Source organism: Lepidochelys kempii, chromosome 4 (genome assembly GCF_965140285.1).
Source record: "Lepidochelys kempii isolate rLepKem1 chromosome 4, rLepKem1.hap1, whole genome shotgun sequence".
Lineage (NCBI taxonomy): Eukaryota > Metazoa > Chordata > Testudines > Cheloniidae > Lepidochelys > Lepidochelys kempii.
The window spans coordinates 11,450,085-11,464,795 of NC_136383.1; the positions used below are offsets into that span (position 1 = coordinate 11,450,085).

General features: G+C 39.9%; 1 protein-coding gene across 1 annotated transcript in view; it reads left to right on the top strand.

Moving 5' to 3' along the window:
- Nucleotides 1–14,711, top strand: part of ADAMTS3 (ADAM metallopeptidase with thrombospondin type 1 motif 3) — a 187,137-nt gene that overhangs the window by 12,725 nt on the left and 159,701 nt on the right.

A 14,711-nucleotide genomic window follows, 5' to 3' on the forward strand; every position in this document is an offset into this window, starting at 1 on the left:
ATTATGTTAGACTAAAGTATGTCAGTGTAGATTCAGCAGCGTTATCTGTAAAGATAGACTGGGTTGGTGCACAGATGCCGTACATAAAGATTGGACATATAGTGACTGCATATGCAGTTCATTAACTCAATTCATGTGTCAAAGAAAGCTAATAATACTTGCACTGTACTCTTTAAGTAGTAGAAGCAGTAACATAAACATAATTGCAACTTCCTGGAAGATTAATATAGAGCTTTTATATACTGCTCTTCAAGAGAGAAATGGTATGAGCAGGCCTGCAACAACAGATGTCCCTTCTTTGAAAGAGCTTCCCATCTTGGATGCCAGACGCGTAAATGATTTGATCCCATTCTACCTTAAGTACTAGCCAGCTATGCTCCTCTGTTTCTGGAATGCAATGTGAAGTTGTACATTAGTTTATTTCATGGAAACCACTCGCTGGTTTAATGAACTTTCGTTAATTTAAAGAAAGGAAATCTTCATAATTGACATTTGTTTATAGCTGATATGATCGATTTGCTGGTGGGTTTTTTTAATTATTTTTTTTATTTTTTTTAAAATCCAGTTTGGTAATAGTACGCACAATTTACAAAGATAACGTGCAGATTTTTGAGCCCAGTATGTGTCTTCATATAAGCCATGGCTATGGTGCTCTCATTCTAAATGAGCTGCTGAGGCTGGGAGCTATGCGTTATCGGTAACGCTTCAAGACAGTACATTGGATTAGACAGAGTTAGATTTAGGTGTGTGGCTGCACAGGCAAAGAGAGACGTGTTGCTGAAAAGACGCCCTTGCTGAGTGTTGCGTTAATTGGAATGGAGTAGTTCCTGTCCTTGCTAACCTCCACTTCTATAAGCAGAGGAAGGCAGGTAACGTGGGGTCCTAAATGAAAAATTAGGAGGCTGATGATGTGTTTTTCTGGGGGGGAGATGGGCCAAGAAGAAATGCTCTAAATGGTATTTAGCCCCCTAGGTAACCTAGGGTGGGGAGTGAATAACTGCACCTAAAGTGCCACGGCTTTGAGCAGTAGTAACTCAGGCCACGTGCCTGCATCTCTCTTTCCCTGGGATCCTGTAGAGGGGTGAGTGGCCTGCCAAGGTGGGGCTGGTCAGAGATCCACACCGAGCAGCTGCCCTCAGTATCTACCTTTTGGGATCCTGGGAAGCTATGTAGTAGGGAGTCCACGTTCTGATGCTTGTGTAGTCCTCCTTCCCAAACTCATCCCTCAGGAGTGGGGAAATTCGAGTGAACTCTGCAAAATTCCTCATTGTGAATATAGGGCCAAATCCTTTTCCCATTGGAGTCTGTGGAATTTTGCTATAGAGTTTAATGGGATTAAAATTAGGCCCTATAACAGGGGTTCTCAAACTGGTGGTCAGGACCCCGCAGGGGGTCACGAGGTTATTACATGGGAGGTAGCAAGCTGTCAGCCTCCACCCCAAACCCCACTTTGCCTTCAACATTTATAATGGTGTTAAATATATAAAAAAGTGTTTTTAATTTATAAGGGGTTTGCACACAGAGGCTTGCTATGTGAAAGGGGTCACCAATACGAAAGTTTGAGAACCACTGCCTTACAAGCTATAGTATTCAACCCATGTTTGAAATCTGACTGAGAAAGTAGTTTTTAGCTTTCAAATACAGAGCTGAAATATGAAGCCCTGAAGGCCTAGCTTGTGACATTCCGGTAAAGCTGGCGGTGAAGTATGGATTAATTGATTAAATGTATCTCTGTGTGTTTGGACTTTTTTATTACTAGTAACTAATAATAAAAAAAAATCTAATTTATAGTATAAAAAATGCAGGGCATTGCCAATTCAGTATAGAACAGGGGGATTTTATCTCTGATGTGAGGTACGTGCTGCACAGAGCATGTGAAAGTAACTATTTCTACTCTGCTTCCTTGTTGTTACCCCTTTTTTTGACACTCACCCCATTTTGATAACTTATTGTCAGTATTGGCTCCTGTTCCACTCAGCTTGCCTCATTTGCTTGTGCTGTCTATTTAAACCCTCAGGGACAAGATCCTGGCCTCCCCTCCAGCTGTTTTGCTCTACTCTACAAAACAGGCTTCACCAGCTACGTAGGGATTCCCTCTGGGTAAGGGGAATCTCTGGGTATCTTAGCTGCTTTGCCACTCCCAGTCCCTGGCCTCCAGAAAGGAGTTATCACCTGGGGAGGGGTAGGGGGGGAATTAATCACTATGGTAACAATTCACTGACTGTGTAGTTTATAAGGTAAGTTTGATATCTTGAGTAGCTAGAATGGAATACTTGGCTTGCTACCAGTCAATGAAAATCCTGGCAAATTTTTGTTTTGTGAGTAAGTAATCTGAAATAAGGAGGTTTTTAATAAAAACTTCAACATAAATTGTAAGATACCTGCTGGTAGTTGGGCACATTCTGTATTTCATTAAATTGTACTTGTGTATATATATTACTAGAATTTATATTGGCTTATTACCAGGTTTCATACTTGGCAGTAAGGTTGTATTGCTGTTGAGAAAATAATGTGGCCAAATTGTGCTCTGTTACATTGACATCAATGTATAGAGAACTCTGGATTTACACTGGTGAACTGAAAGCAGAACTTTGCCTCTGGACTTTTCCTATGTCTGAATTTGCATTTTAAAAAAACCTGACAAATTATCAGAATTCTTTCAATACAAAACTGTTTATTTGGCTATCATTGCATAAAATAATTAAGATATTAACAGTTTGTTTTTAACATTGCAAGGAAAATTCTTATGTACAAATCTATGTAATGTCTCTTAAGGTAATCCTTTTTTTTTTTTTTTTTTTAATTGGTTCCCAGAAGTGCATGCATAACCAGTAATTTTAGAAAAAAAGCACCTGAGTAATAGTAGAAGCTGTCACATTTTTTCTATGACCATGTTTGAAAGTTATATTTTATAATTCTAGGTTTGTGACTGGCTGGCTAGTGCTATGAAATATGAGCATTTAATGAGGAATCTGTAACTTGTAAAGCCTGTTGACATGAAAATGAAATTTCTGAGTGATTTTAAAGGAAATGAGATGTGTTTAGGAGGGAAAATGGATCCACAATACTGTCTAACACTAGTTTTGCTACACAATGCAGGGCTGAGGCCTTGTTTTTGGAAACATAGTTTCCTTCAATTTTGACGATATATTCCCTATGTTGCTTCAATCACTGTGACAAACTGTAGTATTCATAGTTTGTCAAATACTGTTGTCAGAGTTACAACAAAGCTTATAACTGTGTTTTACTCACCAAGGGATTTCACAGTGCAAAGTAAATCTTTTCTGATTTTGCATAGTAGCATGGAGCCACATTATGCCTTGATTTATACCTCATGCCACCCTATTGAATTTAGTGGGGTTGCCTGGGGGTACAAGTCTGGGCAGAATTTGGCCTGCAGATCCTCAGCATAGCTAACACTGTCTGCCTTTGCAGGGACAAGCTTTAGTGGAAAATGTTTGGAAAAGTGAGGTCTTAACTTAGAATTCAGTTGCCTTAAAGCAGAAATGTTGAAGGAGCAGTGGGAAGAAGGGATAAACTTGGAAGACTATTACGGGAAAACTTTATATCCTTCTGCCAGGCTGACATTAATCAGCTGAATATAACAACATCCCTCAGCTGTGTGAGTCTGAGAAATCAAAGCCTGTGATCTCTGTCACTGGAGAAGGGCAAAGCAGAAAAGCCCGAACTAGCTTGGATCAATAAGTTACAGTTGCGCTGACTGTAGTCTAGGTTAACTCCATTTCTAGAAGAAGTGTTGCCTCACTTTTTCTTTCAGTTCCCTTGCTTTACTAAAGATTTAAAGATAGAACCAGCTGAAATTAATTAAATGGGGTTACAACAAAGGTGCACTACTGAATAGGTTTAACGAGGCCTGAAATGTTTCCCAGAGCTACATTTACTAAGACAAGTACACATAATTTCCCATCACACGTTCATACTCCCTTATTCTTGCTGCGTTCCCTTCTCTCTATTCTCTTTGCAGGTCAGCAATGACACCATAACTCCTATCCCCCTCTGTTTCTGTTTATCCCATCTTTTCTGGTCTGTGAAGAGAGAGAACAGGCCCTATAAGTGTTCAGGAGATGCTTAATTTAGACATAGCTGATCTGATCCGTCGAACTGTGTTAAGTGTACCTTCACCTCTGGCTTACCCCTGTGGGGACATATTTAACGCACCTCTGGGCTAAATGAAATGTTGACTGTAACATATGTTAGTAAGTATGGTAGTTACAAGTTCACTTCCTTTTAAACGCGAAATATGCCCCTGAGGTTGTATTGGTCATTTTATACATTTGACAGGTCTGACTCTAAGAAATTGGGCAGTTACAGCAGCCTTAATGGTCCAACCATCCAAAAATGATGGAACCTTACCTGATCATGTAAGATCTTTTGCTAAGAGAGTATCATTCTCTGATGGAGAAACATGGTGCAACAGAGTTGGAACATAATTGCAAGACTTTCAAAAAGGTGCAATTTAATCAGTTCAAAGCAGATTTGCAGGAGACAGGTTTCTCGTATTTATTTGTGCCTGGTGTAATAAGTGTTTTTAATCTGCATGGTGGAAAAAGTATAGCTGAATAACTCCTGTGCTTTTTAAATACAGCTTTCTAAGCGTGTAAGCTTCTAAGTAATGGAATTCACTAGACTTTAAGTGTAGAAATATCAAGGTAGATTGATTTAAATGTTTTAATCATGACTTAAATCAGTTGTTAAAAATGGACTTTCAATTGCTGTTTTTAATGGTTTGTTTTGTAATAAACTTTGACTAAAGCAAATACCTAGGGTCACCATCATCCTGGCTTGTCTGGAGCTCTTTACTCTCACCCCTGTAGTCTCCCCAGCGTGTGACATACACTCTACAGATCCATGCAGGCTTCTTTAGTATGTTAACATCTGGCACAAAGGAGCCTTCTAAATATTTAGCAGCTTCCATCCAAGATTTATGCAAACCATTATACTTGGAGAAATCCATTGTCCTGCCATGTTGCTGATGGATAACTTCATGTTTTTACCCTAAATATGCTTTTGAGGGAGTGTGTGGGGTGATGGGGGAGGGAGAATGGACAAATACAAGAGGCTCCTGCATTTGTTTTGGTTTCTTCCTTTTGTCATTCAAGGCCAACTGCAACCTGTGGATAGAGCAGCCACAAATGTATGTAGATGTGTTTTCCCCAGCTTCCCTCTTCTTGAGATTTTGTATTTGCTGCTTCCTTGTTGTTCTCTTTGGGCCAGATCCTGATCTCATTGAGGCCAGTGGGAGATTTGCCATTGACTTTAGTGGGACCTGGATTATTGGCTTTTGGTGTCCTTCTCTCACTTTGTTTTGGGCCTGCTGCCTCCTACACTTGGAACAGATGCCTACCACTTGCATGCCAAGTGATATTATAGTGGATGATGAACTAAATATGTGTCAACAATGTAATACTGTTGCAAAAAAAAGCAAACATCATTCTGGGATGTATTAGCAGGAATGTTGAAAGCAAGACACGAGAAGTAATTCTTCTGCTCTATTCAGCACTGATAAGGCCTCAACTAGAGTATTGTATCTGGTTCTGGGAACCACACTTTTTGAGAACGATGTGGACAAACTGGAGAAAGTCCAGAGGAGAGCAACAAAAATGATTAAAGGTCTAGAAAACATGACCTATGAGGGAAGATTTGAGGGGAAAAAAAGAAAAGGATTTGTTTAGTCTGGAGAAGAGAAGACCAGGGGAGCTGGCGGGGGCGGAGGACATGACACATTACATAGTCTTCAAGTATGCAAAAGGTTGTTGTTCTCCTTAACCACTGAGGACTGGACAAGAAGTAATGGGCTTAAATTGCAGCAAGGAAGAGTTTGGTCAGACAGTAGGAAAAACTTCCTAACTGTCAGGGTAGTTAAGCACTGGAACAAATTACCTATGGCTGCTGTGGAATATCTTTATTGAAGGTTTTTAAGAACAGGTTAGACAAACACCTGTCAGTATCTAGATAATACTTAGTTCTGCCTCAGTGCAGTGGGGTGGACTAGATCACCTCTGCCAGTCCTACGTTTCTATGGGTCTCTCTTCCAAAGAACTCTTTAAAATGTATTTTTGTGAAGCCATCCAACGTTGACATCCTCATCAGTCACATCGGCATGTGTGATGATAACCTACACATAGATAGCTTCTTTCAGAGGAAGATGTCCAAGCACTTTGCAAACTGTGCACCTGCTATACCCCGATGAGGTAGGTACCATGGGGAGTAAATATACACCTTTTGGAGGGAACTTGCACAAGGTTAAGTTAAATAGCTGGGAGAAGAACCCAGGTCTGCTATCCGTTAGTCCTGTTCTTAGCCCTCTCTGCCACCTGCCAGTCTTTTGAATGGTTACCTGAAGTCATGTCTGTTGGACTATAAGCCCTTGAGGGGGCAGGAACCTTGAACTAGATCTTCAGCTAAGGTAAATCAGTGGAGCTATGTTGCCCCCTGTCTACTGTGGTTTCTGTAAATCAGTTTGTATATGTTTAGCCCTATATTACGGTTTGATCATGCATTCTTTGCGCAACAAACTTCCACTGACTAGGAATTTTGGGCATGCCTAAATGAATGCTGAGATGGACTCTTCATAGCCGAGGATTTGCAAATTGGATACTATTAATTTAGGCTTAAATAGAGACTTGGAGTGGCTAAGTCATTATGCAAGGTAGCCTGTTTCCTCTTGTTTTTTCCTACCCCCCCCCCCCAGATGTTCTGGTTTAACTTGGATTTTAACTTGAAGAGTGGTCAGTTTGGATGAGCTATTACCAGCAGGAGAGTGAGTTTGTGTGTGTATGGGGGTGGGGGGGATGTGAGAACCTGGATTTATGCAGGAAATAGCCCAGCTTGATTGTCATGCACATTGTGTAAAGAGTTGTCACTTTGGATGGGCTATCACCAGCAGGAGAGTGAATTTGTGTGGGGGGGTGGAGGGTGAGAAAACCTGGATTTGTGCTGGAAATCACTTTAGATAAGCTATTACCAGCAGGACAGTGGGGTGGGAATAGGTATTGTTTCATATTCTCTGTGTATATATAAAGCCTGCTGCAGTTTCCACGATATGCATCTGAGGAAGTGAGCTGTAGCTCACGAAAGCTTATGCTCTAATAAATTGGTTAGTCTCTAAGGTGCCACAAGTCCTCCTTTTCTTTTTGCGAATACAGACTAACACGGCTGTTACTCTGAAACCAGTCTTTCTAGTATTGGTCTTTAAATTGATGTGCATGCCAGTAGCGCTATCTAAGTAATATATATCACTATAATATGCATAATAATAAAAAAACCTGTAGCTTATTGTTCCCCAGCCCCCGATAGAAATAAAATTAAACCCCAAAACTTAAATGAAGTCCCTCTCTGAGGGGATGCAGGAGAGACTTTTTATTATAGCAGGTGGGTATAGAAGCCTATTTTTAGCAATCTCCTGGCTGTCTGTTGATTTGGGGAAACCTCTGGACTATGTCGTGAAAAGGAAAGATGTTCAGAGTTTCTACCTAGCTGTATTCTTCTTGTTTTCAAGGGTTATTCACCAGCCAAGTTGTCCTCTGAAATAATGATCACCTTAGGGGGCAACTCTCCCTCCCCCTGTTTGTTCCAGGAGCTGTGTGGTCATAGGAAAAACTGAATTGATATACCATAGTATTGCTGTGATCTTACTCCTAGATTAATTCAGGCCAGATGATAGGGGAACTGCATAAATGTCTCTGAGCATTGAAATGTGCAGTCGATTTAAACAAATAGTCGATTTAGATAATTGTTTTTGCAAGTGGAAAACAGTTTTGTGGAGTTTTAAAATGGAGCATAATAGCAATGGGCTGTATCCTCTGAGCTGCATGCAGATGGAACCCGTTCTGCACAGATCCCAGCCCTCCAGTGTGGACAGGGAAGAGGTCAGCCATGGTCTGCTGCAGTGTATCCCTCCCACCTCCATAGGGACCAATGTGATGATTCACGAGTGGGGAGTGCATAGACTAAGGACAGGTGGGGAGTGGGCATGTCAGGGATGCAACCAGGGATCATGAGCATCATCCACCTGTGGACCATGGTGTTTTTCTGCTGCACTGCCCCTGTGGTGGAGAGCCTCCCAGGCAGCTAGTGGCTGCAGGAGCCCTAAGCGCATGGCTCCTATGGAGATGAGGAGCAGGGCCAGAGCCGCAGGCAAGCCTCTGGATAGCCATTTGGTTTGGGAACTGGTCCAGCAGCCTGCTTCTGGGCAAGGAAGGCAGACAAAGCTGAGAGTGATTGAGGCTAAATCTGAGAGGAGATTTCCTCTCCTTTGATCCTCTTCTGTGTGCTTTTCTGGAGGAGAGGGAGGCACAGACCGACTCGGAGGAAGTATTTGCAGTGCTTGCTTCAGTTTTACCCTTTTGTAATGGGGTAAAGATAATGGGCTAACAATGATTAGGATTATTCAATTTAAAAAAAAAACAAATGTGTTTCTTTTCACACTTCAGAATATTTGTTTAATATATAAACATGTTCAGGAGCAAACATCAGAAGAGATTCCTGACTCACGTGGTTACGACCAAGATGATTCTTTTGTGGGAAGGGAATGTTATTGTTGCCTCACTGTAAAGCACAGATTATCAATTGTCAAGATCGCTTGCAGTCATTGTTGTATTGGATCTATTGTTGTTTGTGGTCAAAATGGCTGGCCAAGAGAGTGCAACTTTCCTTATAAGATGCTGACCTCATGATGGTTGATCTTGCTCTCTAAAGCCTTGCTTGGGAAGACTATACTCTGGAAAGCCCTGGCCTCTGGAACTTCTTTCCACCATTAGCCTGAAAGAGTCTGGGTTTGTAACCTTCACCACACATGATAAAGCCCAGGGGTGAGATTTTCAAAAGCATTCAGTACTTGTGTAATTGCTCCTGTTGAAATCAGTGGGAGTTTACCATTGAAACTCCCACTTACTGTTTACTCAGGCTTTGGTTTGAAAGGGTGAAGATTGGGCCTGTTACCATTTATAAATGAGCATAGGTTGATTTTTTTGTTTTTTTTTTTTTTTTTTTGGTGCTGGCATTGCTAACTAAAATACGATTCATATTTTTAAAAATACCAAACAGAGGTAGATTTTGATTCATTTCTGTAGCACACAGAGGCAATATGATAGGTATGTTAGGTTTGTCTTAATCCAAAAACACAGTATAGAATGCAAAATTGTGCACAGCGCTTGCCAAAATGCATGCAGAGACAGGATTTTTGCATAGAGGAGCTTACAGTCCAGCTCAGGTTGGCTTTAGTTTCTACAGTCCTCTTCAAGATAATGGGGTACTTACACAATAACATTAGTGTTAACGGTCGCATACAAAAATAGATGTGACTCCATTCTGACTTTTAAAAATGTGTTTATGTATACACCATCTTCTCCTGTTCAACGCACAATGAGCAGTCTGTGCAGTATTCCGCTCCTCTGGTATCAGAAATACATGGGCATGTAAGGACGTGTGGGCTGGCTATGTACGTGTACTTAAATGGCCTGGAATTAACAGTGGGGTCACGGGTATTACTTTTCACCTGTCTGCAAGGTTTCCTCATCAGTTCTGACAATCGGTTTTTATGTTATACCTGAGTCATCAACCCAGGGAGACAGATATCAAGAAAAGAGGATGTCCGCCCCCTTCATTCTTTATGCAGGAGGCTTGGGGAAAAGGCTGCAAGAGACAGCAGTGGTGTAAAATGCATTATGGACATGTTGCCTACATTCATTCCATGCATCTGAATAGCTTTGTCAAGGAGCATAAAGGATGCCTGCCTTCTAAAATAGAACTCACTATTGCAATGTCCATCTCCTAGTTCTAGAGCCTGGTCCTCCACTATTCCAGCTCTCCCTCTAACCTTGAGACCCCTACCTTTCCTTTGCAGTGCTCAGGTCCTGAGAGCATTTATTGTAACTTCTCCTCTAGTACCACGTTTGTTTTGGCCGTTTTGGTCCCAGTCAGAGTTGCAGCCTAGGGCAATAATCCTGCTCCTGTTGAAGTGTATGGCAAAATTTCTGTTGACTTTGGTGGAGCAGGAGCAGGCCCTGTCAGGCAGTAAACTGTACCTAATTATTAATGAATGTTTAATAATTAATAGAGTTTTGAGGTTCCTCATGACATTCAAAAGTTTCTTTTGCCAGAGAAGAGGGGAGACCAAAAAGCAACTGCCTTGAGCAGGACCACAAAACTCGATGTAGAGAAGATTAACAGTTATGCAAGCCCACTGGGGCAAAAGTGGTAGTAGAAATAATAAAGTTGTGTTTGAAAATGCTCATCTTGGCAGCACAGATCTAGCTTTATGGTACTTTAATGCAGTATTGCTAGTAACACTATTATGAAATATAAAGATGTACTGTAATGCAAAACTATGCTTCTAGAAAGTCACATGGGCCTTACTTAAATCTTATGAAATAAAAGCTGCTGTGATTTTGAAATGGAAACTATCCTCTTTATAATTCTAGAACCTAAAAACTATATTTGCAATATCAAAGGCTGCGATTTTCAAAGCCTCTTAAGGGATTTTGGAATTCCTTAAGATTCTGAGGGATTCATCATTAAGATGAATGGGAACTGAGCATCAGCCTAAATGGTTAGGGGTATACTGACTTCCCAGCTGAGGATCATACCCATAATATGTTTCCAGGTGTCTCCCTGGCTGTGTGTGACTGCTGAGTGTAGTTTAGAGTGACTGGTCCCTTGTTGTTTGTTTGCTTGATTTTGTTTTAAATCCAATATATGGGGCAAGTGAGGCTGAATTGCTCAGTCTGAGTAGCAACTTGTGTGTTTTGGTGATTTCCCTCCTTTGCTGTCTTGTCTCTTCGGAGTGTGCACTTCCTCTTTATCACCAGATATGCTGCTCTTTATGTGACAGTTATAATCTGCTTTGAAAAAAAAATCTATGTCACGTGCACCTCACTGGTATAAATTCTGAGAAATCCCAAACAGTCCATTTGTGGTCCAGCCTACCAGTAACATTTATGAATGTAGGATGCAATATTCTTTTTAGTTTTGTGTGCATTTGAAATAAAGTTTGACCATAAATAGAGTAGCAGAGAAATGCTTTTAGGAGCCGAGAGAGAGCTGACCACTCCATCACAATGTGCCAGACTTTAGCAGTGTGGATTTGATTTAAATCAAATTGATGTAAATCACTTGGCAGGAAGACTCAATTTAATCATGGTTTTCTACATAAAAGTGCATTCTTGTTGGTTGTTATAATCTTAATGCATATTCTTCACAACTCAGAGATAGATGTAATTTCATTTTTAGAAGATACACACTATGCATTTTTAAACAGTGATTTATTTTGAAAACTTTTCAGATTAGTTTTACAGCTATACCATAAAATGAATGATTGTTTGGTTATTTCATTTACCAAAGGTAATTGAAGCAGATATGACTTTATAAATATCTCCCATTCAACAGGTTAATCAATATTTGGAGGATTTTCTTGCCATGCTGTATTAGGAGGAGAACATCACCAGACAGACATTTAAATTGTTTTATTTAACTAAAACAACAACGTTAAGTATTCTGGATTTTTTCCTTCAACAGCAAACATATAATATTTTAACAAAAAAAAGCACATGTCCCTCGCTTCTCACATTTATCTCCAGACATCTTCTCCTTGTCCAGATCTATTCCTCCCCCAACAATCTTCTTTCATTGAACTTTTTGAAACTTTGCACTTTTAGAGAGAGGTAAGAGGTTGACTCTGTGTACACAAATTTGCAGAGGGACAATAGAGTTGAGGTCTTTTCTTTCTCATCTCTACATATTTATTTATTTATTTAAAACATTTTTTTTTTGTGAACAAGCATGTTACCTCTGGAGACACAAACCCACAGTTTGAGAACTGCGAAACTAAGCATCTCTGATGGTATCTTCTAGACCAGGGGTTCCCAGACTTGGTTCGCGGCTTGTTCAGGGTAAGCCCTGGTGGGCCGCAAAACGCTTTGTTTACCTGAGTGTCTGCAGGTGCAGCCGCTTGCAGCTCTCAGTGGCCACGGTTCACTGTTCCCGGACAATGGGAGCTGCGGGAAGTGGTGGCCAGGCCTGTGCCGCTTCCTGCAGCTCCCATTGACCGGGAACAGCGAACTGCAACCACTGGGAGCTGCGAGTGGCTTTATCTGTGGACACTCAGGTAAACAAAGTGTCTCGTGGCCTGCCAGGGGCTTACCCTGAACAAGCCGCGAACTGAGTCCCATTGGGTAGATAGAAAGATTAACCTAAATAATCAATACAAAATCCCTGTGGAACCCCAAAAGATTGGGTCCCTAATCCATGAACTATTGAAACTCATTTACAAAACTTTACGTGAATATATAATCCCTATTCCATGCTGAGAGGATCTTTGAGCTATAATGTATCTTAATTAAAACTATCTTTAGATAGGTTTTTTTCCTCAAGCATTTTATTAAAAAAAAAATCCAATTTTTTAAATTAAAAAAAATTTGATACAAAAAAAATCATTGATTTTTATCCACCCTGGACTTCAGCATAGGGTGGGTTTTTTTACTATGTTGTTTCTTTTGTAGACTGATATCTCAAACATTTGAATGTTGGGTGTCAAAAGCAATTAATAAATTTAGGTTTGATCCTGAAGCCCTCCTTATGGAAGCCTCGCCTGAGTAAGGATTGCAAGCTCACTTGTGATGAACTATTGTACGCAGAATAAGCATTTACTGGATTATTTTCCTAATCTGAAAACTATCCTGACAGAGGGATTGAAAAGATTCACTATTTTTCCACATCAGTGATCTAAAAACACCTCAGGGTATGTAACTATTCTTAGCCTTTTGGGGGAAATAATTGGATTTATTAGAGTTACTTTCTGGTTTTCTCATTAATTTTTTCCTAAATGCATATCAAAGCCATAGAGTCATAATTACTTTGGCCTCTTATCACTTAATGGTAGATTGTCAAATACTAACACAAACCTCATTGCCACAGGAACGTTTCTGTGACTGGTCTGAAAGCAAATTACTAACTCACAGACCAGACAAAATTATGATGCTTGTTGTTTTGGTCTTTTAAAAATATGGCAGTACAAATATTTATTGATACCAAAAGTTGGAATTAAATTGTGCCCATCTGCTATCCAGTTTTTTGTTTTACAAGAGAGACTTCTTGCCCTCTCTGAAGTGTTGTGGTTGTACTAGACAGTTGGAATAATTAGGTAGTAACTCAGTACAGTGTACTTCAAGCACCAGACAATGGCAAAACAAGTTCCTATACAACAGTTTCCAAGTACCCTCCTTGCATGTTGTTTGGAGGAACCTCACTTATAAGCGTGTGTGGAAGTAAACTTTATTATTTAAAAAATCATTGTAAATATGGAAGAGTACTGTTAAGATTCCAGTATGAAAGAGTTTTATTTTTTTTGCTGTAATTTCTAAAAATGAAAAATTTCAGGCCTTGATTATGCAAACACTTAAGCACGTGCTTAACTTTGCTCACACAAGTAGTTCCCCAGCGGCTTCAGTGGGACTGTTCTTGTGAGTGAAGTTAAGAATGTGCATAAATTCAGGAAAACATTTTTATTCAGGACGTCATTTAAGAATGTGCTTAACTGCTGCCCTGGATAGGGATAGACTTTAGCATGTACTTAAATGCCTTCTTGAATTGGGGCCTTATTCATAGGTTTTAACCATTATGATTATATATTCTGACTCCCTGCATAACACAAACCATAAAACTTCACCTAGTAATTCCTATATTAAGCCAATATATGATATAGCTAACACAGAAGTTCTTTTAGAAAGATACTTCAAGGTGATGGAGAATCTAGTAGCTCCCTGTGTGAGCAGTTCTAGTTGAGTATTTCAGATTCTGTCTTGGTTTATGTCAGTGGTATAAGTGCTGTTTCTTTAAAAAAGAAATTTCTCTTTTCTGATTGTTTTGTAACCACTTATTTACAAGGGACTTCTGTTTTGGAATGGTCCTTTAGCTTGTTTGCGCCGATGAACAGAGGCTGTTCGTATTGTAGTTGTGACTCATTTAGTATTTAATATCCCATTAGAAGAAGAAAACTGTTTTATTAACATGTCTACATTAATAATTGAGTGTGCGTGTGCGCTGCTAAATGTATTATCGTGAGTGTGTGTACAGCAGTGTACACGCACTCACACTCTCTCTAATACATTTAGCAGCACAAACAGTTCCTTCTATGGAATGGGATCTGAATCAGTGGGTAGCATAGGTTTAATCATAAGCAACATACAGGATTAAGTTGTACAGCAGTCTTTTTCAAACTTGGATAACTGTCCTGACCACGTGTTATAAAAATCATTGTCTGCTATGAAGATTGTAGGTTTTTGTTTTATTTTACGTTTTAAAACTAATCTTACATCTCCATATGTATGCCCACTAGCTTTTCTTGGTGGGAAGAGAGTTCTGTCTCCATTTCATTATTGGAGAATATTGTGCTTGAAGTACTAACATATTGAGCAATTTCCTATCCAGTCCAGAACGTCCTACCTCAGGGACCACCCCCAATATAGTCTCAGTTCCAGCTAATTACATTGGATTTATCATTCTTTCCTTGGTCTCATCCTCTGTCTTATTCTGATATTCAGTTTGGGGCAGGAACATGCGGTATTTTTTTCTAGGCTCTATTCATTCCAACTTCCACACTCCAGCGCACCAGAGACACTTTTATAATCCAGTCTAGTCTGCTATGTTTCTTAAGTGTTGTATAGCAAATAAAATTTTAAATAGTATTTATCAGT